General features: G+C 48.6%; 1 long non-coding RNA gene and 4 other non-coding genes across 5 annotated transcripts; 4 read left to right on the forward strand and 1 right to left on the reverse strand.

Annotated features, from left to right (window-relative positions):
• The first annotated feature begins 13,185 nt into the window (after positions 1 to 13,185).
• On the forward strand, positions 13,186 to 13,258 carry trnav-cac (transfer RNA valine (anticodon CAC)). The gene has a single exon. It is a non-coding gene; the product is annotated as a tRNA-Val (tRNA).
• Positions 13,259 to 14,483: 1,225 nt separating this feature from the next.
• trnaf-gaa (transfer RNA phenylalanine (anticodon GAA)) lies at positions 14,484 to 14,556 on the forward strand. Its single transcript has one exon. It is a non-coding gene; the product is annotated as a tRNA-Phe (tRNA).
• A 109-nt stretch (positions 14,557 to 14,665) lies between these two features.
• Positions 14,666 to 14,738, forward strand: trnav-aac (transfer RNA valine (anticodon AAC)). Its single transcript has one exon. It is a non-coding gene; the product is annotated as a tRNA-Val (tRNA).
• A 2,006-nt stretch (positions 14,739 to 16,744) lies between these two features.
• trnad-guc (transfer RNA aspartic acid (anticodon GUC)) lies at positions 16,745 to 16,816 on the reverse strand. The gene has a single exon. It is a non-coding gene; the product is annotated as a tRNA-Asp (tRNA).
• Positions 16,817 to 21,587: 4,771 nt separating this feature from the next.
• Positions 21,588 to 22,588, forward strand: LOC138243482 (uncharacterized). The gene is made up of 3 exons (XR_011192143.1): positions 21,588 to 21,637; positions 21,906 to 22,069; positions 22,198 to 22,588. It is a non-coding gene; the product is annotated as an uncharacterized lncRNA (long non-coding RNA).
• The last annotated feature ends 891 nt before the right edge of the window (positions 22,589 to 23,479 follow it).

Here is a 23,479-nt window from a genome sequence, read left to right on the forward strand (position 1 = left end):
TCCCTCTGCTCTCCTCCCCACTGAGAGCTGCTGTGTGCTGAGCGGACTGGAGCATCATCCAGGTGGGGGCTGCACACTGGGGGGGCTGGAGGGGATCCCCCTGACCTGGGAAGAGCTCTGAGGGGAGAGTCCAGACTTATTAATTATTATTATTATTGGTGCTGCACTGGGCTTCAGTCCTGGCAGTGAGAGGGGGACTCTGTGATCAGGACAGATACTTATGACTGTATAATAACACACGATAGAAATGGAAAACAGGGTAGCGCTGTTGTCTCTTCGAAACGTTTTGAACTGCCAGAAGAAGTTTTCACAACCCGGACTCGTGAAGGTACAGGTCTTCTCCCTTCGTCCGGAGCAAGGTGTATCGTGTCCTGGTGATTTCTCCCGTTTCGAACGGAGTCTAATGTCGCGTTTCTACTTTATTAGAGAGAGGCACTGAACATCCTATGATGGACTGGTGTCCTGTCCAGGGTGTGTGAGTGTGTGTGTGTCCTGTGATGGACTGGTGTTCTATCCAGAGTGTGTGTGTCCTGTGCTGGACTGGTGTCCTGTCCAGGGTGTTTGAGTGTGTGTGTGTCCTGTGATGGACTGGTGTCCTGTCCAGGGTGTGTGAGTGTGTGTGTCCTGTGATGGACTGCTGTCCTGTCCAGTGTTTGTATGTGTGTCCTTTGATGGACTGGTGTCCTGTCCAGGGTGTGTGTGTCATGTGATGGACTGGTGTCCTGTCCAGGGTGTGTGTGTGTCCTGTGATGGACTGGTGTCCTGTCCAGGGTGTGTGAGTGTGTGTGTGTCCTGTGATGGACTGCTGTCCTGTCCAGGGTTTGTATGTGTGTCCTTTGATGGACTGGTGTTCTGTCTAGGGTGTGTGTGTCCTTTGATGGACTGGTGTTCTGTCCAGGGTGTGTGTGTCCTGTGATGGACTGGTATCCTGTGAAGGACTGGTGTCCTGTCCAGGGTGTGTGTGTACTGTGATGGACTGGTATCCTGTGAAGGACTGGTGTCCTGTCCAGGGTGTGTGTGTGTGTCCTGTGATGGACTGGTGTCCTGTCCAGGGTGTGTGTGTGTCCTGTGATGGACTGGTGGATCACAATATTAATTCTCCTCCTTGATTCCCTCCTTCATCGCCAGAGTGAAAGCGGGACACGGCAGTAAAAGCTCAGCCCTGCGGGTGGTGGTCCTCTCGGCCACACAGGGGCGCTGTGGCCCCACGGGAGGGGTTATGTTCACGTCCCGCTGGGAATCGCACTGACGCGGCGGAGTTCGTGAACGTCCCAGACACCAAGAAAACGAGAGAGAGAAAAAAGGTCGTTTTCGGGGTTCAAGAAGCAACCCCGAGATTCAGGGAGTTTCCCCGCTGAGCTTACTCTGCCGAAAACACGCAGGTTTTATTTTTTTCCCGAGCCCCCCCCCACACACACACAGGCCGTTTCTGTAGCGTAAAGTTGTGTTTTTTTGCGCGGCGGTCGGTGAGGGGCGAAATTGTATTTATTTTTTTCCCACGGTCTGAAACAGAAACGGCCGGGTGGTGTTGTAGAGAGGTCGACGTGCCTGGGTTTCCTCGTCTGCGAAGCCCGTTTTTTTTTGGGGGGGGGGGGGTCGTGAGGTCCCACGCAGCGCTCGGAAAAGAAAATGGCGTCTCTTTTCCCCGCAGGACGGGGGGGACCCGTGTTTTTTGGACGTGGCGTGGCCCGAAATGTCCGCCCTTGGGCGCTAGAGGGGGGTGGAGGTTGGTCTTTCTTCGACTTGGGGGTCGGGGGGGGTGCTACTTTCACTGAACCCCACCCCACGGAAACCCGTGTTGTACGTGGGGGTGCTGAATGCGCCCTCGACGTGATTTTGTCTTTAAATTCAAGTGCAGCTTTTGTCACCCTTGGGCCGGAAACAGCTGGACCCGTTTCCCCTGCCTGTCCGAGGTGGCGACTACCGGGGTCGTACAGGGACACCCGGCTGGCCGCCGAGAGTTGGGAAAAATAAAATGTCCGCCCCCCCAAAAAAAAACAACCGCGAAAAATGGCGGCCATTTTTGTTTCGCGGCCGAGCCGTGAGCGCGTCGGGGGCTGACGTCACGGGGGCGTCACAATGAGCCGCCTGACGTCACAGAGCGGCGGATTCTAGCGGGGGGCGGCGCCGGAGCCCCGTGAGCTCAGAGGAGTGAAGAGAGAGGAGGAGGAAAGAACTATATAGCGCTTAATAAACAGAATCGCTCTTCAGTATCCCCGTGAAATCGGTAAGTCAGTCAAAAGCGCCGCTGGCAAGAACTAACAAAGTAAGTGGAGAAATAAGTTGTTTTTTTTTTACCGTTACTCCACTCTTATGGGTGTGATCGTGCTGTAAAAAGATATTGAGAGGAGGTGCACCTCTACACAGAGGGTGGTGGGGGTGGGGAACAGGCCGCCCAGTCCGTGTGGTTGAAGCCGATACCCTGGCTCCTCTCCAGACACAGCTGGGTGAGCTCCTCCAGTCAGGACAGGTGGCTCTACTGTACACAGAGGGGGGTGGGGGTGGGGAACAAAGCCGATACCCTGGCTTCTCTCCAGACACAGCTGGGTGAGATTCTCCAGTCAGGACAGGAGGCTCTACTGTACACAGAGGGGGGTGGGGGTGGGGAACAAAGCCGATACCCTGGCTCCTCTCCAGACACAGCTGGGTGAGCTCCTCCAGTCAGGACAGGAGGCTCTACTGTACACAGAGGGTGGTGGGGGTGGGGAACAAAGCCGATACCCTGGCTTCTCTCCAGACACAGCTGGGTGAGCTCCTCCAGTCAGGACAGGAGGCTCTTCTGTACACAGAGGGTGGCGGGGGTGGGGAACAAGCTGCCCAGCCCTGTGGTTGAAGCCGATACCTTGGCTTCTCTCCAGCCACAGCTGTGTGAGCTCCTCCAGTCAGGACAGGAGGCTCTACTGTACACAAAGAGTGGCGGGGGTGTGGAACAAAGCTGATACCCCGGCTTCTCTCCAGACACAGCTGGGTGAGGTCCTCCAGTTAGGACAGGAGGCTCTTCTGTACACAGAGGGGGGCGGGGGTGGGGAACAAGCCGCCCAGCTGTGTGGCTCCGCCCCCTCCCCTCCCCTCTGTGACTCTGGTTGTCTCGGCAGGACGATGGACCGACAGAGATGCCGCACGGCCGTGCGCGGTCGCAGCAGGACCCAGGCCCGGCGAGGCGTCGTAAGTCCACCCCTCCCGCCCGCCGTCCAGCGTCCAGCGTCCAGCCCTCCTCCGACTGGCCTCTCCGCCCCCAGCAGAGCTCGCTGTATTATAATAATAATAATAATAAACTTCACTGATAGAGCACCTTTCACACACATAGCAGCGCAAAGCGCTTGACAGACCAGGTCTCACGGTTAAGATGCTTAATGTAAAATCTTGTAAAAATATATTTTCATTGTTCAAATATACATTAAGTCTGACTATCATATAATAAGTTAAATACAAAACTAAAGAAAAAATAGGGTTAAATATAATTCAAAATATTTTGCTAACAATGTTAACTGTTTATGAATAATAAAATGTATTAACTAAGGAGTAGGATGGCACAGTTGTTAGTATGTTTTTTGTTTTGTTTCTTTTTCATAAATACAACAGTAGTACCTGATGTCTCAGTGGCTTTCAAAATTAAATTATGCATGCAAACCTGTGAACTAGAAAGATAACTAAGATATCCATCCATTATATTCCATAATATCCATGAAATATATGGCGCTGAAATACAGTATGTGTGACGCATAAAAGACACCAAGGGATTGGGTGAGCTCCCATCACAAAAAAAAACTGCGAACCTGCACTACAGCGACCATAGTACAGTATGGAGACCAAGGCGTTTTACGGAAGAGACGGGGTGCTTCTGCCGCCCCAGCTTCCAAAGAGCGAAGGGTAAGCAAATACAGCAGACTTCATCTGAAATACGCGATTACAGCGCATATTACAAGGTATTATTGCCGTTTTGAATTTTAAATTCAATTATAATTATTTCTTCGTAGCCTGTTCTTCAAGAAAACACCGCACCGGCGAAACGATCTACCACCAGGACAGTAAAAAAGAAAGCGGTAAGATGGAAAAAAAGAAAAGTTTATTTTGACTTCTGTTCCGCGACTGATGAATACTACTGTGTGACTTTATTTCTTACATGAATTATGTTATTTTGCCACAGGCCGTGGGTCTCTGCTCTCGGCCACTGGCCAGGGTGCCAACCTGTAGAAGCAGCACCTGTATGGAGACATTTCGGCAGCAGCGGGAGCATTATGACGCATTACTGGGGAGAATTGGGAGGCTAGAGTTCCAGCAGTCAAACAGTTGAGCAGCTGTCTCCCAAAAAGTGCCTCTCCCCACCGCGCAGGCTGCAATGCCTGGCGGAAGCTCTGCCCCCCGCAGAGCACACACCGCCTCAGGACACTCCATCCCGGCCTCTCAGTTCACCACCGCGCACGAATCTGTTGATGCTGTCCCCGCCGGCTATCTCCCCCCAGGAAGCACAGCGGAATTCACAGATGCCAGTGGGATGAATAATTCTCCCAGATGTCCAACTGCTACCCATCACCCCGGAGATGGAGGGGGGGTTGTACTTGCAGTGCATCGGCATAGACGGGAAAGCAAGAGCCGACCGCTACGCCGCCCTCGTGTTTCGAAATCTTGTGACTTTTGAAATTTACTGGGGGTGGACCACGTCTGTAAATTTCGATGGGTCCAGAGGCAAAAGAGCCTTGCCTTGCAATCTCCGGGAAACCATTAGTACGATGGTGAATCGGAGATTCTCAACCCTTGCTGCGTACGACTGGAAAAGAATTCGTGATCAGATCAACGAAATGCTTCGTAGGAGGAGGCGGTCTTTTCCTCTTGTCTAACAGTCTGTCCACAAACAAAACATTCCTGTTAGACAAGAGGAATTGAAAAAAAACAATTTTGTCAATGAAAACCGGTGTGTGTGTCTCTCCCTGCTGGATGTCCCTCTCACAAACTGCTGAATGAATAAAATAATTTTATTGAAAACGAGTTTGCGATTGTCTGGTCTTTAAATTCTTGAGATACGTGATTCCATATTATATTCCCTTTTAATCAAATTCTAAAAGTATGCTTGTTGACTCCGGTATCGCGTTAGTTAAAGACTTCGATGCTTAAAATGTTTAGGGAGAAATGGAATACTGGTGTGTATGTGTGTAAGTACCGAGACCAGCCATATACTGTATGTTTAAGTTCCAAAATTAATATCGTTTATGGGCTTCACACGCGTTGCAGTATGCTCAGGCACTAAGTAAAAGGAGATGCTTCGTATTGCTTGACTAATTTTAAAAACTAAGTTATAAATGCAGACGCTCCCTCGATGCGTTGCTCTGGTGCGTCGGCTCCTACACAGTGCCTGTCTGCCGTAAGCGTTACAATATACTAAATACTAAATACTAAAGCCAATACTGGCTCAATGGGCTTTGACGTGCTAATGCGTTGGTTTAACAGTCCGGGTGTGGCAGGCTTCCAATGTCAACTCGACTCGATTGGAAGACAATGAACGTATTTTAGCCCTAAATGAATTAACAGCAAACATGGTTTACATAAAATACATTTTTCCAGGAAAGTTTATAATAATACGATCTATAGTTGAAATCTGAGCCTACTTTAAAAATAAAGGAAAAGCATTTTCAGAGAGCAATCACACTGTGTTTATGTAGAAAAAGTGATTAGGTTTATGAGCAATCTAATTACCTATTCGCTTAAAACGCTATATAAAATAAAGTTTATTTAGAGATGAATGATCAGTGTCGCAGTTTAAATAATGTGAGTCAGGAAACTAACACAGCGCCACCGGATTTAATAACGCAATAAAAACGCTATAAAATAATGTGACACAGTACAGCACAGTACAACAATACTGACCATGACTTTAGAAGCATAAATTACCTTACACTCAATTTAAACACAAGCTGTCTTTCTGTATGAACCTCTAAGCTGGTTCATACAGAAAATGTAGAAATGCATTAGTCTGATCATGATTAAAAAACACATAATTAAACACGCGTTTGCGATTTAAATCAGAACACGATTTAAATCAATATAAATGTTTATATTGTAACGCATACTGTCCAGCCTCCATTTCTCTATAAAAATTTACTGTGGCACACGCACACACAATAGAAGCAGGAACCGCTGTCAGGAGGGAAGATATGTTCAAAATATCGCAAATATCGATCATGTTGCGATATTTTGAAATATAAAAGTCAATTGATTGTCCATAATATCGCTTACCTATTTTTTCGAAGAAATGTTTGTTAAAATAAAAGTCCAGCACCAGCTGGATTCAAACACACAACCTGCCAGTTGGTAGTCACACACCTAGACCAGTAGGCTACAAGACAGCTCGCATGATCAGGCAGGCGAAACAGCCCTACACAGCCCTGCCGCAGTACACGGATATAATCATACCGTTATTAAATTCTTTAGATACGCGATTCCATATTATATTCCCTTTTAATCAAATTCTAAAAGTATGCTTGTTGACTCCGGTATCACGTTAGTTAAAGACTTCGAAGCTTACAATGTTTAGGGAGAAATGGAATACTGGTGTGTATTTTTTTCTTTAAAGTACCAAGACCAGCTATATACTGTATGTTTACGTTCCAAAATTAATATCGTTTACGGCCTTCACACGCGTTACAGTATGCTCCTATTCTTTTTATGCTCAGCTACTAAGATTTCCCTTCAGTGGTAAAATTCAATATCTACAACGGGCACAGTAAAGACGTTTACAGTAAGTCTTTCTACGACAGACCAACGGACCACGAGTGCCCCTGTCGGTCAACCAATCACGCACCGCGGTACCCAGTGTCATCATACCTGCGGTACATTTCTGTACCGCTCACTTTGAATGGCTGCATCTGTAATTACAGTGACATAACCTTGTTGCTAGATCATATTGTTCCTAAAGGTTTACAACATCCTGTAAAAAGGAGGAGGCAGATTGGCGGATACATGACCCAAATGATGAAGAAGTGTCCATCTAAATTAAACCACACGGACATGGAGAGGAAAAGATAGGCGGCCGCTTCTAAAAAGAGGTAAGGACTCCTCTTTTCTAAAAAGTCCCTTGTCCTCTCCATGTTGCTGTGGTGGGTTCAGGGTTTTCCTGAAGCTGAAGCAAATACAACAGAAAAATGAGTTAATGGTGTATGTGTTTTTAGATGCCTCTTTTGTGAAGGTGGGGTAGAAAAAGAGGGATTGCTGAAGGAATAGCATCTCGCCCTGCCCGTGTGAAAAAATCCAGGTGTTGCATCCTGGTACACGACTGCAGTATGGCTGAAGGTAGTAACTAGAACTGTACTCGCAGAAGAGCCGAAAATGGTAACTCGATTCAACTGTGTGTTTAAAGCCAGGATTTGGAACCTGGTCCGTGTTCCTGAATTGTGATAGTTCGTCAGTTTGTCTCGACTGGGGGATTCCGCGGGGCGCGTGGGAGACGTGAAAATGGTTTGGTGTGAAGAAAAAAAGTTTGATTAATCCAAAGTGAAACTTAAAAGAAATATTGACTGTCAGACGGAATTTAGGCTGAACAGGAATGTAGAAAAGTGTATGAATATTTGGATAAAAATAAACAATAGTTAGAGGAATATTTGAGAATTCAACAGAATATCATAGATGAGACGCAAAAATCCCTGATGGAAAAGCTAAAAGCAATGGCTGAACGAAACGAAGTTATATATGCAGAAAAAGAAACAGCAAAAGAAGAAATAGAACGCCTTAAGAGAGAATCTGGGAGAAGGGTGGGAATTAGTGTGGAGATTTTTGAAAGAGCATTACCCACCGAAAACTGATTAGAGAAAAGTAACAGCATGTCAGCAGAAGGAAGTGAGGATGTTTTCAGATTTTACAGAAAGGTTTATAGCTTTATGGATAGTATACTCGGGGTTAGCCGATGAAAAGAAAGTGAATGAAGATACTTCCACAGTAATAAACCAAATTTACTTGAGTGTGTTAAAACCTGATGTTGCCAAGAATGTACAACTATGCTTTCCTGATATTACGGACAGTGGAGACAGATTTGATTTAATAACTCGCGAAGCATGCATGCAGAAGTGCGAGCGCTGCAAATGGGAGGTAAAAAGACTCCCAAGGAGGAGAAAAGGGAGCCGCCAGTTTGTCGAAACTATTGTGCGACTTTCATGTTATACCGAGATATAAAACCCCAAAGACAAAACTACTAATAAGCTGGTGTGCAGTTACTAAAAGAAATGTGTTTTTTGGAGAAATTGGAAGAAAGAGGCTTGATTTCACAATTAAAGAACATGTCAGAAGCTGAAACGAGAGCCGTGCGTGAACTAACAGCTTTAATCTAGTAAACCCCTCTTTAGCCTTCCTAAATTTATCTCAGGATTGAAATAAAAGTGAAATAATCTTACAGTGTGCAGTAACTGGGGGACACAGGAGCACAGCTGTTCCGTTTTTAGACTAAAACAGCATAAAAATGTGATATAAAGTTTTCTAATAGGTAACAGGAGGCTACAGGAGAAGGAGTGCAAGGGTTGTGTTTAAAGCAAATATAAGCTGTCAGAGTCTGCTTGGGTAAAGATGTACAGTTTCAACTACTGATGTGGGTGGGGGACACCCCAGACCTATTTTAGGCCCAGACTGTAGCATTTTATAAGGAATTACTGCATGAAATAGCATTTATGTAAACCTAACTCAATAGAGTTATGTGATATTGTGATTGTTTTACCTAATGAGGGAATCCATAAGGCCGGGCTACTCCAAGTACTGGATCTTGAAAAAAAAAGGAGTATAAAACCAACTACATGATAAAGCCAGGGTGAATGCCTTCTCAGAACGAGCTTGTCCAGTGACGTATTGGTTTAAGGGGGGTAGTGCAGTCTAAAGACAAGATTGCCTTGACCCCTGCAGCAGAAACCGGTTTTGATGTTTTGAGACAAGCTTTTTTGCAGGCACTGGCCCTGGACTGGATTCCCTCAGACGGATCATCTGTATGTAATCTGTCTGTAAGTGAAAGAAATGGGTTGTGAGCCGTTGTGCTGGTGCAGGAACATGGAGATAGGCATCGTCTGGTGGGTTATTATTATTCAGGACCCCTTGATGCGGTGGCCAAGGAGCCGTGTTTATGTGTTGTGCAGGCTACCTGCCTAGCTGTATAAACTGTGAATAATCTGGTGTAGAACTAGCAGACCGAATGAAAATATTTAATTGAAACTTGTAAATATGCTAAATGGAAAATTGTAGCAATTTATATAGACTGTATATATACATTTGGTGTATGCTACAATTTTGGATGGCAGTGAAGGAATAGGGATTTCCCCAACATGGAAGGGACTCCAGTCAAGAATGCTGGGTTTGTCTCTGAACTGTTAGAAGCTTTGCAGCTACTGGCTGAAGTAGCTGTGGTAAAGTATAAATCACATAATAAAGAAATGTTTCCAGTAACTCGAGGGAACAACTTTGCAGATGTAGCTGTCAGGTGCACAGTCCAGGTAGAACAGGAGTCTGAGACCCCTGTGAGACCTCTGTTGGTGAAAAGGGGACAGCTACAGGATATTCAGGCTGAGGCCTCTAAAGCAGAGAAAAGGACATGGTTAGAAAAGAGTGTGGTGCTGCCAGCACACTGGACGCTCTGCATGCCCTCACAGCCTAATGCCCTTTGTAGCTCGACAAATGCACTCTGTCGGACACCTGGGTGGGGACCGTGTTTGAAGCAGTAGCCACTTATGTGGTAACTCAATGTGATGCTTATCAAAGGAACTCAACTACAGTTCAGGTGCAGGTGCTACAGCTCAAAAGGCCTGCTCCTGAGAAACCTTTCACGCAGTAGCAAATGTTTACAATTTACAATTGTAAAGGGAAACCTTGGCTCTTATCATCTGTTTTCCCAGTGGGTTGCTGTCACTGCCTCTGTGTCTACCAAACACTTGATGATGGAGATAAGCCCTCGGTGGGCACTGACCTACCGCTTGTATTATGATCAAGGGACAGGCTGTGGCTGCATTATTCGGGGTGAGATGGACTGAGATCACCCTCAGTCTGCTGGAACAGTGCAATGAAGGAACAGAACTCTAAAAGATCGACTAGACATCAGACTGAAGGAACGCCATGGAATGCGGGCTGGATCAAACAGAACTGTGTAATAGAGCCTGTTTGATGTCATCACAAGCCAATCAACAAAACTTCCTGGAGGGATGAATTTGGCTAATGGATTGTTGAATTTGCTAATTCTCTATTGTAGTATTGTAGGTTGTTAATTGAAGTGGTGCATGGGGCTGGTGAACAGGTGCTGGACACTTGGAGACCTCCAGTAGAGGGAAGACACGACCTGATACCTGGCGAGTGGGGTGTAGGTGAGGAAGATATACCCTGCCAGATGTTGCAACCCTGCTGGGAAGGACCATATCAAGTGCAACTGACTACCGACTCTGCCATCTGAGTGACAGGATGAGATCGCTGGATCTACGCATTGCGCCGACACCGAACCACTGCACCAGAGACTGAGTGAACATTAATTATTATATTGTAACTGTTTCTGTGTTTGTTGAGCTTCCTGAGGGGGGATGACAGTGTACCTGTTAAGTGTAATGAGTTTTACTTTGATAAAATGGGGATATGGAATCAATACTTTATCAGTCAGCCACAAATAATAATCGGAGCTCATGTTGGGATTGTATTGCTATAAAAGATGCTCATGGGAGTAATCCCCTTTGATAGAGGTGATTATTTAGGTTTACTGGCATGGGTAAATAGCCCTGCTTTTAGTCTGAGTGTAACTCAGATGTATTAGAATGGAAATAACTGTATGCTCCTCGCTATAATCACAGTTTTAGGCCATTCTCTATTAGGGTGATAGACAGCTGTTTAGGTGAGCAAAGACTAAACAGTACTTGTATTCTAGACAATTATTAGCAAATGAATGACTTAGCAAAGCACATCTATGATGAAGAAAAATATATATCATAATTATAATCCAGATAATTGGGGCATTGGTGCATGGCTACAGTCTGTGCTAGGAACCTGGAGAGGGTCTCTGGTTCAATACATATTTGTGTGTCTGGTATTATTCGTTATGATCATACTGTTAATATCCTGCTTGAAAAACATGTGGACTAAAGCTGCTGCTTCTGTGCTAATTGTACGCCCTGAAGGGATCATGAAGGTCAAAAAATGATTTCATGGGAAAGGTTCTCTTATCTAGTGGCAGAACCTGATGGGTAGAACAATATAGTTTTAAGGGGGGTTACCCTTGGGAGTGATTCCCATAGATGCACATTATTATTATGGTTTGTTTGTTCATAATAAGATGTTTTGCAGGAACGGACCAAAGAGAAATTTTACAACTTCAGCTAGAATTGTTCTGCAAAACGGCACAGCTGAGGCAGTGGAACAATGTGTAGATTTTTCTAAGAGTTATTACCCAGCTGTTGACCAATCTTGTAAAAAAATCCTAAGAAAAATGCTGGGCTCCAGCCCACAGGGATTTACCTGTGCTGTAAGAACTAATGCGTGAATAAGGAGACTGGATTCTGGTGAAAGACAGGAAAAAGAAATGGTGTTCACTCAGGTGGAGGGGGTTGTGCCAGGTGCCCTGAATTCATGCTTCCCACTGTAAAAAGGTCACAAACGAACTGAGCAAAGAGCAGGAGTGATGTCTCCACAGGGATAGATGGGGATCACATGCTTGGGACTGATGTGCACAGCCTTTTTCCTTTTTATGTGGAAGCCTGTCACCCAGAAGCCCAGAAAGAGGAAGAATCTAAACGCGAAGCCTCTTTGTATACAAACTGGCTGAATGAAACTGATAATGAGGGGGGTATGAGTAATTTGTGGTACAAATTTATAAATCATACTGTAAAGTTAAAGAAATGTAATGCATCTTGTTATGTATGTGTTTTAATGCCTCATTCTACAGCCTCACCCATTTCTCTCCTGGTTAGAATCACTGTTTGGGCCAGGGGGAATGTTTTTCTTTAAGTTACTAACACCGATTATAGTAGCTGTGATACTTGTCTTTCTGTTTTTGTGTTGCTGTACAAAATATATTATTCCAATGCTTTGAAATATGGTAATGAATATGTTTGTGCATCAGTATGTTCTGGTAAGAACGCAAGAATCCGAAGTATGGGAGCCTCCTGGGAGTCCATATGAAGAATCTAACTTTTAATCATTTTCAAGAATAAAAAGGAGGGAATTGAAGTGGAAATCTAATAAGTAAATTGATTCTTAAAAATGTAGAGAGTTTTGAAAAAATATATTGGTGCTTTTAGATAATATATTTCAAGGATGTAACTGCTGTGCTACAGTGCGTGCAGAATTTTAGAAAACAGTTCGTCAACAAAGTACACTGTTTAGGTTAGTTTAGAAGACAATGTACCAAAACAATATATGCTGTCTGGGTCATTAGAATTAGCTGAAAGTAACTGATAAGCTTTGAATAACAAATCTAGTTTTTCTTCTCTCGCTCTATGATGTAATCTGTTTTCTCTTAGAGAAAGGGGAAGTTTTAGAAGGGACCAAGTGCTGAACTTTTTTACAGCGCAACGTCTTATAAAAACCCTGTACTGCTTGTAACAAATTGAGTCTCTGGTTGCACTTTGCGAAGTGGCAGCAGGGCTCCCAATATTGCAATATTGAAATAAAGACCTTACTCAGGTGAGAACTCTCTCTTGTGGATTCCTTGATAGTTATATTTCCATGACACCGGGAACAGCATGGTTGTTCGCTGCCATATAGTCTAGCGGTTAGGGTTCCTGGTTTTCACCCAGGCGGTTCGACTCGGTTTTGCCTCCTGCTTTCCAAAAGATCAGCACCGTGTACGAAAGAGCCGCATTAAAACTACTCGAACGTGCAAAACGTGCGAGAAGAGGGGGCGCTTGTTTCCAACCGAAACTTCTCGCGTGTGAGACGAGCTGATTATCGCTGTGGGAGGGTTACTCTGGTAGACAGGGCTGACCTTCGGCAATAGGATTTATAGTCTCCAAGATGATATTTGCACTTTCTGGAGAGGCGATTTTCTCCACTTCAGTAGTCCGATTTCGTCGATTGCGTGGAGAGGGCTGTAGAATGTGGCGCCGCCTTTCCTGCTCTGTCCATGACAGGCGTGCTGGTCTCTGGAGAGAGAGCACGGTCCATCAGCGCACTCCAATAAAGGCACTGGAAGCAGCTGAATCGCATTGGCGAAGCTCAGCGCTGGGCCGCTGGGCACGTCTTACTACCGTTTCCGTAGTGTAGTGGTTATCACGTTCGCCTCACACGCGAAAGGTCCCCGGTTCGAAACCGGGCGGAAACAGACGTCCTTTGTCGCCAGGCACAAAAGGGGATTGGGGATTCGCCTAGCGCTGTGATCGAACAGACCCACTCACCTCTTAGTGTGGCGGGATCTGCACAGTGCATGTCACAGCGCATCCTGCTTTCACTTCAATGCGCGTCCTGATGTACTCCAGTCTCCCGCGTAACAGGTGGGGACAGGTGACAGGTCCTATACTAACGAGGAAGACATCGCTCTCTCCGACCCCCGGCATCGTGTCCCGACCCACCGTGCTGGAAGCCGACGCGTGCTGTGATTCCTTTACGGAGCAGAAATGACAACCGAGGAGCCGAGAGATCATTTCAGCATTTCGCGTCTGAACGGAAAACACAAACGACCAACTCGGAATGACTTGCCTTTGACGCTTTTCAAAGCGTTCTTTGTGCACGACGACTGCGCCGCCTAGCAGATACAAATGGGTTGTACAACTTTGAACTAGCAAATGGAAGAGGGCTAAGCCCCCTCTCTTTTAGCCCAGGTTCGATCTGTCTCCCAGAATCACCAGGGCGCACACACACACACCCGTGCCGTTGAAGTGTTCTGCTTCATTTCTAAGGGCAACTCAACATTCACTCCTACCCCGAGTGCAGAAAAGACAGCATCCCCAGCAACAACAGCTCAGGTCTCTGCACAGGAGCTAAGCTGCCCTCATCTCCTCTGCTCTGCGGCTCCTGCGGAGTGGAGTCCTGCCTGGAGCCGTGTTTGAAGGCGGCGGCTCCCCGCGCCCTGTCTGTGCGTCGTGTCCAAGAGCTCCTGGGAGGAAGAGCGAGCCCTCCCACTCGGGGGCTTTTCCACTGTCTATGTGAGGAGGGGCGGGTGTGTCAGTAGCTTATCGAGCGGAAGCCTGGGGCGGCGGAGAGCTGTGATCGTGCAGACCTTGAGGTGTCACCTCTTTGTCTGCTTTCCCGCCCCCCCTCCGCCCAAGCTCTGCTCCAAAGTAGCCCGGCAACCCCTCACACCTGCACGTGTCACAACCTAAGGTGCGGTCATGAGACACCCATGGGGTGTCGTTCTGTTCTTGCTAATTGTTTCCTGCCCGTCGCAGGCAGGAGTCCATGCGAGGAAGATGCGCTGGACAGAGCTCAGAGGGCGCAGCTGGGTGGCTTTCCTTCTGAGTGACGTTCCTGCAACACTCTCCCGCTACTCTTGGTGCGCTCATGCCACAACACAGGAAGGCTGGAGCAGGTGGCTGTGGGCTGTGCGCACCGCCGAAATAGCTCAGTTGGGAGAGCGCTAGACTGAAGATCTAAAGGTCCCTGGTTCGATCCCGGGTTTTGGCATTTTGTTTCATCGCGCCCTTTGTTCCTCTCTCCAGCGCCCCCTTCCTAAAGTGACGCGTCCCTTTCTCAGCCCGAAACGCAAGCGAGACACCAGCAGCGGTCCCTGCAGGTTTCCGTAGTGTAGCGGCTATCACGTTCGCCTAACACGCGAAAAGTCCCCGGTTCGAGACCGGGCGGAAACAGCCTTGTTTTGCACGCTCCTGTACTTCACAGAGGTCTTGAGCGACCGGTCATTTGTTCCCAATGTATTTCCGGTGCCTTCGTGCACTCTTGTACCAAACGCACGTTCCTTCTGTACGCGGAGCCGATCATTTGCAATTGGGCTGTGCCGACAGACCAGGACGAGCTCTGTCGGCTCAAAAGCAGCGCAGGACCTGCAAGAACAACAGAAAGATTAGCATCCAGCGGGGGCCTCTTAGTGAGCCCAAGAGCTCATCAAGAATTGGCTCCAGCAACAGGACTGGGCGCATTGTTCCATTCTTCGCCCACTCTCGGTGTAAACAAGTCCCTCCTGGTCTCTGCTTGAAATGCACTTTCCTGCATTTGCTTTGGTGTAACTGGCTTCCCCTGCATGGGCGAATTTGAAGAAGATCCTTAGTAAGTCATTGAAGAAAACCGAGAAGAGGTCGGAGTGGCCTCTGTCGTTCATCAACGATCCAGTCAGGCAGTACTCCTCTGTAAAGCGCTGTTCGTTCACATCGATTGGCTTTTTTTGCCTTCATTCGTGCGAGTAGTAAAAGCAGACGCCCCTATTCTGCCGTGACCCGGATTCGAACAGGAGTTGTTGTGGCCACAACGCAAAGTACTGACCACTATACGATCACAGCGAGTTACCGAGACACGCGCGGCAGGGCGGAAAGGGCTGTGCTCTCTCCGTGTGACATAATTCGGAAAAGTCCTGACGTTGCATTTCAACTGAGCCCCAGTATACATCAACCCTTCGACACTCTGAGTGACAACTCTCTCGCGTGTTTTCTCATATTTATGTAGTTTGCTTGCATGATGCCGGGAACAGCATGGTTTTTTCGCTGCCATATAGTCTAGCGGTTAGGGTTCCTGGTTTTCACCCAGGCGGTTCGACTCGGTTTTGCCTCCTGCTTTCCAAAAGATCAGCACCGTGTACGAAAGAGCCGCATGAAAACTACTCGAACGTGCAAAACGTGCAAGAGGGGGCGCTTGTTTCCAACCGAAACTTCTCGCGTGTGAGACGAGCTGATCATCTCTGTGGGAGGGTTACTCTGGTAGACAGGGCTGACCTTCGGCAATAGGATTTATAGTCTCCAAGATGATATATGCACTTTCTGGAGAGGCGATTTTCTCCACTTCAGTAGCCCGATTTCGTCGATTGCGTTGAGAGGGCTGTAGAATGTGGCGCCGCCTTTCCTGCTCCGTCCATGACAGGCGTGCTGGTCTCTGGAGAGAGAGCACGGTCCATCAGCGCACTCCAATAAAGGCACTGGAAGCAGCTGAATCGCATTGGTGAAGCTCAGCACTGGGCCGCTGGGCACGTCTTAACACCGTTTCCGTAGTATAGTGGTTATCACGTTCGCCTCACACGCGAAAGGTCCCCGGTTCGAAACTGGGTGGAAACAGACATCTTTTGTCGCCAGGCACAAAAGGGGATTGGGGATTCGCCTAGCGCTGTGATCGAACAGACCCACTCACCTCTTAGTGTGGCGGGATCTGCACAGTGCATGTCACAGCGCATCCTGCTTTCACTTCAATGCGCGTCCTGATGTACCCCAGTCTCCCGCGTGACAAGTGGGGACAGGTGACAGGTCCTATACTAACGAGGAAGACATCGCTCTCTCCGACCCACCGTGCTGGAAGCCGACGCGTGCTGTGATTCCTTTACGGAGCAGAAATGACAACCGAAGAGCCGAAAGATCATTTCAGCATTTCGCGTCTGAACAGAAAACACAAACGACCAACTCGGAATGACTTGCCTTTGACGCTTCTCAAAGCGTTCTTTGTGCATCGAACAGACCCACTCACCTCTTAGTGTGGCGGGATCTGCACAGTGCATGTCGCAGCGCTTCCTGCTTTCACTTCAATGTGCTTCCTGATGTCGAGTCGACTGCCGTGCGGAGGCTCTGAAAGCGAGAGCAATGAAAAGGTGCACGACGCTGTGAAAGAAAACAGAGAAGTGAAAGGCAGTCATTTCTCTAAGGAGGTGAAAGAAAAGCTACTCCCCGTCGGGGAATCGAACCCCGGTCTCCCGCGTGACAGGCGGGGATACTTGCCACTATACTAACGAGGAAGACGTCACTCTCTCTGACCCCCGGCATCGTGTCCCGACCCAGCGTGCTGGAAGCCGACTCGTGCTGTGATCCCTTTACGGAGCAGAAATGACAACCGAGGAGCCGAGAGATCATTTCAGCATTTCGCGTCTGAACGGAAAACACAAACGACCAACTCGGAATGACTTGCCTTTGACGCTTTTCAAAGCATTCTTTGTGCACGACGACTGCGCCGCCTAGCAGCAACAGGGGTTTATGGCAGGAAAGGGGGTTAACTGATAAGGATTCCAGATGCGAGGGGGCATAATCTTAAACTGACCATTTGGCCAGGGTTTCTTAACTGGCCAAATATCATGACCCCCCCCTTACCATAACACCGAATGACGTCTGAAGCAGCTAGGAAGGACTATGTAACCTAAAAGTTTGTACCGGCACATCGAACAATACTTCCGTTTTGTTGTTTCTTGCGGGAAACAAGACTTCGGCTTTATTGTTCCTTGCGTGCAATACAGTCATCTGTTTTACTTCATCTCGGGATCCAGAACCTTATTCCTTCTGTTACAACAAATTTGGCGTAGTCGGCGGATGCTCCAGAAGGCGCAGAACTTCCCATCCGCAGGAGAGACGGTCAGCGCTCACATTACTAAGAGGTAAGGACTCCTCTTTTTTAAAAAAAAAAGTCCCGACTCTCTCTGATCGATTGGGAAGTCTCTGCTCCCTGCGAGAATCGCCTGAGATGACGGATTAAACGTGAGTTCCTGAATTCCTCTGGCCCGGGGAAGACACCGGTGTATGTAATGGGTGGTTTGCTGCAAGCCCAGAATTTGGTCTGGCAGGCGGTCCGCGGTATTGTGTACAGGCGTTCGAAGCTGGTGTAGGCGTCCCACACCGACAGATTGAAGAAACTGAGTCTCTTTAGTCTGAAGGGAGTGTCTCACACTGACAGGCCGGAGGAACTGAGTCTCTTTAGTCTGAAGGGAGTGTCTCACACTGACAGGCCGGAGGAACTGAGTCTCTTTAGTCTGAAGGGAGTGTCTCACACTGACAGATTGAAGAAACTGAGTCTCTTTAGTCTGAAGGGAGTGAACCCAGGTGCCCTGTGCTGAGCCAGGATCAGGGTGGAGTGGCGATTGCCATGATCCGGCGAGCACAAAGCTTCATCAGCTGCCCTTTGCCACTGGAGGTAAGAGGATGTCCAGTGATGACGTGCTTCCCTGTCCATCGTGGCAGTGAACAGGTCCTGGTTACAGGATCTCTAAAAAAGGGAATAAAGACTGAAATCAGATCCGACCCACCATGCTGCCACGGCGACGGTGCACTGCCCAGTGAAAGTGGCAGCCTGTCCCTAGACTGTGGGTGGAAACTGGAGCACCTGGAGGAAACCCCCACAGACCAGGGAGAGAACATGCAAACTCCACACAGACAGCACCCACACCCCAGGTCCGGCACTGTGAAGCATGCCCGACGATGCGGAAGGGCTTTTACAAATGAGTGTGTAACTCACACTGGTGCCCAGGATGGCCTGCTACCGGAACGCAACCTAATTTTCTTCATGCAGTTTGTTCGAAGCGGTTCACAGGAGCTGGAGGTGAGGACTGAGCTGGGGTCCAGTGTGCGTGCGTGTGTGTGTGTGTGTGTGTGTGTGTGTGTGTGTGTGTGTGTCTGGATCATTGTGAGCACCATCAGGTTTGTGTATTTGTTTAAACAAGAGGACGTCTCTGTACGGGTCTGACTCTGTGTGAAGGTGCAGCTCTAACTGTGTCTATCTCTCTAGCTGTGAGCGCGCGGGCCTGTCTATCTCTACAATGCATGAGGGGCTAAATCTGCCTCCGAGAACCCGACTTTTCAGAAGAAAAATCTATGAAAAGGCACGGCCTGGCCCTCTTCTCTTGCTCCCGACGTATAACACACTGGGGGATGAAGCTGGTGTCTTCAGCTGTAACCCTAGCTATTTATGCAAACAGCTCTTTTATGAAAAGCAGCTCTAGGCCTAGACAAGAGGAACAGATAAAACAAATCTTGGACTTATGGCTTATTCAAAGCAGACTGAGCGCTGCTATACTGTATGTAGGAGCCAGAGATGAAGAATGAGCTATTTAAGGAAATCAGGAGTGTGAGAGAGGGACTGTGTGCTTTTCCTCCCAAAAGAGAAGGCTTGTGGTTCTTTATGCTTTTCTGCACAGGCTGCCAACGTGAGTACGTGTTGGGTTCTTGGTTTGAATGCTCGAGTTGTCAGGCTGGCGTTTTTTGTTCCTGTTGGAGCCCATCATTGTGAACAAGGAGCTTGAGGACGTCTCTGTGCCGGTGTGCGTTTGTAATGACGTGTGTGTGCCTCTCTGTTTCAGTATAAAAAATGCATTTAAGACATTCAGCCTTTTCATGTTCCTAATATTCTTTCCTTCTCGACAATAATAACTAAGGTGGCTGCTGGAAGAGGTGTTAATGGGGCCAGCAGGGGGTGCTCACCCTGCGGTCTGTGTGGGTCCTAATGCCCCAGTCTAGTGATGGGGACACTGGACTGTAAACTGGCGCCGTCCTTCGGATGAGACGTAAAACCGAGGTCCTGACTCTCTGTGGTCATTAAAAATCCCAGGGTGTTTCTCGAAAAGAGTAGGGGTGTAACCCCGGAGTCCTGGCCAAATTTCCCATTGACCCTTACCAATCATGGCCTCCTAATAACCCCCATTTATGAATTGGCTTCATTACTCTGCTCACCTCCCCACTGATAGCTGGTGTGTGGGGAGCGTTCTGGCGCACTATGGCTGCCGTCGCATCATCCAGGTGGATGCTGCACATTGGTGGTGGTGGTGGAGGGGAGTCCCCATTACCTGTAAAGCGCTTTGAGTGGAGTGTCCAGAAAAGCACTATATAAGTGTAAGCAATTATTATTCATTATAATGTAATAAGTCAATTTTTTCTCACCCCTCCATTGCAAGGCATATACAACACAAACACCAGGAACAATTATCTCAGAAGCAAGTTAACCTCCCAGAAGAAATAAAATGTGTTAAAAGTAAGTATCTCCTTTAGGTGAGGACAGACTGGATCAAACAAAAACATTTGAAGTGAATTGCAAATGTATTGAGTTGTGATGCAACTGTAACTTGAACCTAACATGACTGGGGCGTGCATTTTTGAAATTGCATTTTAACAGCTGAAATACAAAATGAAGCTGATCGCAGTCCAAACTCAAGGTATTGTTGTAAAACTAAATATTCAACATGTTTCTACCTGTCCCTTTTCAGCTCACTCAGAAGTCCACAGCCTGCAGCCTGGTGCCTCTCTGTCTCTCCCCCTCCACACTGCTGGTCCAGTGGAGGTGCTGTTTGATCCTGCAGGATCTGTCCAGTCTCGTATAGTCTTACTGAGCAGCGCAGGGCTCCCTGGCCCCAGGTACGAACAGTGAGTGTCAGTGCAGAACAGCTCTCTGACACTTCGCTCCCTCACTCCAGCTGATCAGGGCAACTACACAGTGAGGGACCTTAAGGGAAGCAGTATCAGCACTGTGATCGTCACTGTGGGCGGTGAGCAGGTCTACAGTAGGGTCACTAGAGGGCTCTATATTCTTGACAGAGTGTGTTCTTCTATCATCCTCTGTCCTGATTGTCTTTCAGCTCACAGAGACACTGTCACCCTGCAGCCTGAAGCCTCTCTGTCTGTCCCTCTGTTCACTGGAGAGCCAGTGGAGGTGCTGTTTGATCCTGCAGGAGGTGGAAACTGGACCTCAGTGTGTTCTGTCCAGAGCAGCACAGCCAGCTGTGTCCCCCAGTACAGTTTTTTATTTTTATTTTTGATGATTAGCCATATGTTGATTATAATATTGTACATAATGTATAATTTGAACTCGATATTTTTCAGGAGTGAATGATTGTATATTTTCAGAATAAATTTCGAAACCAAATTATTGTCCCTCGATCTCTGTCTCTCTCTCGCCCTGCCTCTCTGTCTCTCTCTTTCAGCCCCGTCTGTCAGTCTGTCTGTCCCTCGATCTCTGTCTCTCTCTCTCTCCTTCCTCTCTCTCTCTCGGTTTGTTTGTCCCTCAATCTCAATCTTTCTCTTTGCCCGCTGTCTTTCTGTGCCTTCATCTCTGTCTCTTTCTCCTTCCTTTCTGTCTGTCTCTCTGTCTGTCCTGCGTTGTCCCAGCTGGGCCTGTCTCCCCGACTCTCTGCCTTCAGCTCTGTTCGCCGATGTCCCACCAGCCCGTCTCTCTCTCAGCCTGTCTCTTGACTTGCAGGAGGAAGAGGAGGTGGAGACAGCTCCTCCGGCAGGAGAGAGGAAGAAGGTCAGTGCTGGTCCCACCCTGCCTCCTGTCCTGTCTGTGGTGGAGTTTCGCCGTCTTGTCTGTCCCTGGGTCTCAGTGTCTCTCTCTCTTTCAGCCCTGTCTGTCAGTGTCTCTCTCCTCCTCCTCTCTGTCCTCAGTGTGTCTTTCTCCTCCTCCTCTCTGTCCTGTGGTGTCCAGTCAGTGTGTCTCTCTCCTCCTCCTCTCTGTCCTGTGGTGTCCAGTCAGTATGTCTCTCTCCTCCTCCTCTCTGTCCTGTGGTGTCCAGGCAGTGTGTCTCTCTCCTCCTCCTCTCTGTCCTGTGGTGTCCAGGCAGTGTGTCTCTCTACTCCTCCTCCTCTCTGTCCTGTGGTGTCCAGTGGGTCAGTATTAGTGGGCTACACCCAGGCTCACTCACCGCGAGTGTGATCTCAGCAGAGTCTCTGTGCTCTTGGGACACTTGACTCACCTGTCTCTCTCTTCCTCTCCCTGTGCTGTCCCTCTCCTGCCCCCTCTCTCCCTCCTCGGACTCCAGCTGGAGGAGGTCCAATCAGCACCTCCTGTGAGACAGAAGAATTAGAAGGTGGGTAATGCTCTGATCCTCTCTTTACTCCTGTCCAGTGTCCAGTCAGTGTGTCTGTATGAACCCCTCTCTCTCTCAGTGCAGTGTTCATGTACTGGAGTGTCCAGTCAGTGTGTGTGTATGAACCCCTCTCTCTCTCAGTGCAGTGTTCATGTCCTGGAGTGACCAGTCAGTGTGTCTGTATGAACCCCTCTCTCTCTCAGTGCAGTGTTCATGTACTGGAGTGTCCAGTCCGACTCTTAACGTGACTCTCCTGTCTCTGCTTCAGAAGTGCCGATGCATCTTTTTGATGTCCCTGAGCTGCGTGTCGGTGGAGACAGAAGATCAAGACGACCCGATGGAGGTGGCGGAGACCGTTGCTCAGGAGAGGAAGAACGAGGGAGAAGAGGAGTAGGCTGCCGGGAAGGACAAGAAGAGGAAGAGGAGGGGCAGGTGAGCAGACAGGGGGGTGCCGCCCGGTCATGTCTGTGATTCAAGGAGGAGTCTCCTCTTGCTGTTTGATGTCATGGTGACGTCTGTGTCTGTGTCCCTCACACCTGCAATAACAATATTCTTTCTAGGTTCCTTTCCTGGTTCTGTGCCAGCTAAGATCGGAGTCGCCTTCCCCACCAAGGACTGGACTGGACTGGACTGGAGCTGAGGGACACCAGACTGGACTGGACTGGAGCCAAGGGACACCAGACTGGACTGGACTGGAGCTGAGGGACACCAGACTGTGCTGGACCGAAGCTGAGAGACCCCAGACTGCACTGGACCGGAGCTGAGGGACACCAGACTGGACTGGACTGGAGCTGAGGGACACCAGACTGTGCTGGACCGAAGCTGAGGGACCCCAGTCTGGACTGAAGCTGAGGGACCCCAGACTGTGCTGGACCGAAGCTGAGGGACCCCAGTCTGTGCTGGACTGAAGCTGAGGGACACCAGACTGGACTGGACTGGAGCTGAGGGACCCCAGACTGGACTGCACTGGAGCTGAGGGACACCAGACTGGACTGGACCGAAGCTGAGGGACCCCAGTCTGTGCTGGACCGAAGCTGAGGGACCCCAGTCTGTGCTGGACTGAAGCTGAGGGGCCCCAGACTGGACTGGACCGAAGCTGAGGGACCCCAGTCTGTGCTGGACCGAAGCTGAGGGACCCCAGTCTGTGCTGGACTGAAGCTGCGGGGCCCCAAACTGGACTGGACTGAAGCTGAGGGACCCCAGTCTGGACTGAAGCTGAGGGACCCCAGACCCCAGTCTGGACTGAAGCTAAGGGACCCCAGACTGGACTGTGGAAAACTTTCACATTATCTCCACCTGAGTCCTCAGACCGTCTGCATGACCTTGTATTATTAAGTATTATTTTAAGGTCCTGTGATGATCGTAAAGATGGGGGGGGGGGGGGGGGGTCACTAAATAAACCCTTGACATTCATCTGTATTGTAATTTTTGTTCTTTTGTTAAACATCAATAAAAAAATTAAAAAAAAATCTGTTTAGCTTTTGTTTTTTTCCCTCTCCCCCCCCCCGAAACGAACGAACAGAGTCTGTCCTTCTCTTTCATCCCGGAGAGTTTGTGGTTGACGGATTGAGGCCGAGAGCCCTCGTCGTCGGCGTGCCACCAGTTGGCGGGGATATAGCAGGGGGGGCATCGTGTCCAATACTCCTTGAAACGACAGATTTCAAGCCACCTCCGTCTGAAGAGCAGGAAGTCGACCACGAAGTCCAGGGTGTCCTAGGAAACTCTTTAGCCCTCGTTTGCCCAGCAGCCATCTCACCCTGCAGCTCCCAGCTGGCAGCCCCCTCCCCACTGGAGCCCAGCAGGTGGGAGCCTGGTCAGTACCTGGAGGGGAGACTCCTGGGA

This window comes from Lepisosteus oculatus, chromosome 14 (genome assembly GCF_040954835.1).
Source record: "Lepisosteus oculatus isolate fLepOcu1 chromosome 14, fLepOcu1.hap2, whole genome shotgun sequence".
NCBI classification, from domain to species: Eukaryota; Metazoa; Chordata; class Actinopteri; order Semionotiformes; family Lepisosteidae; genus Lepisosteus; species Lepisosteus oculatus.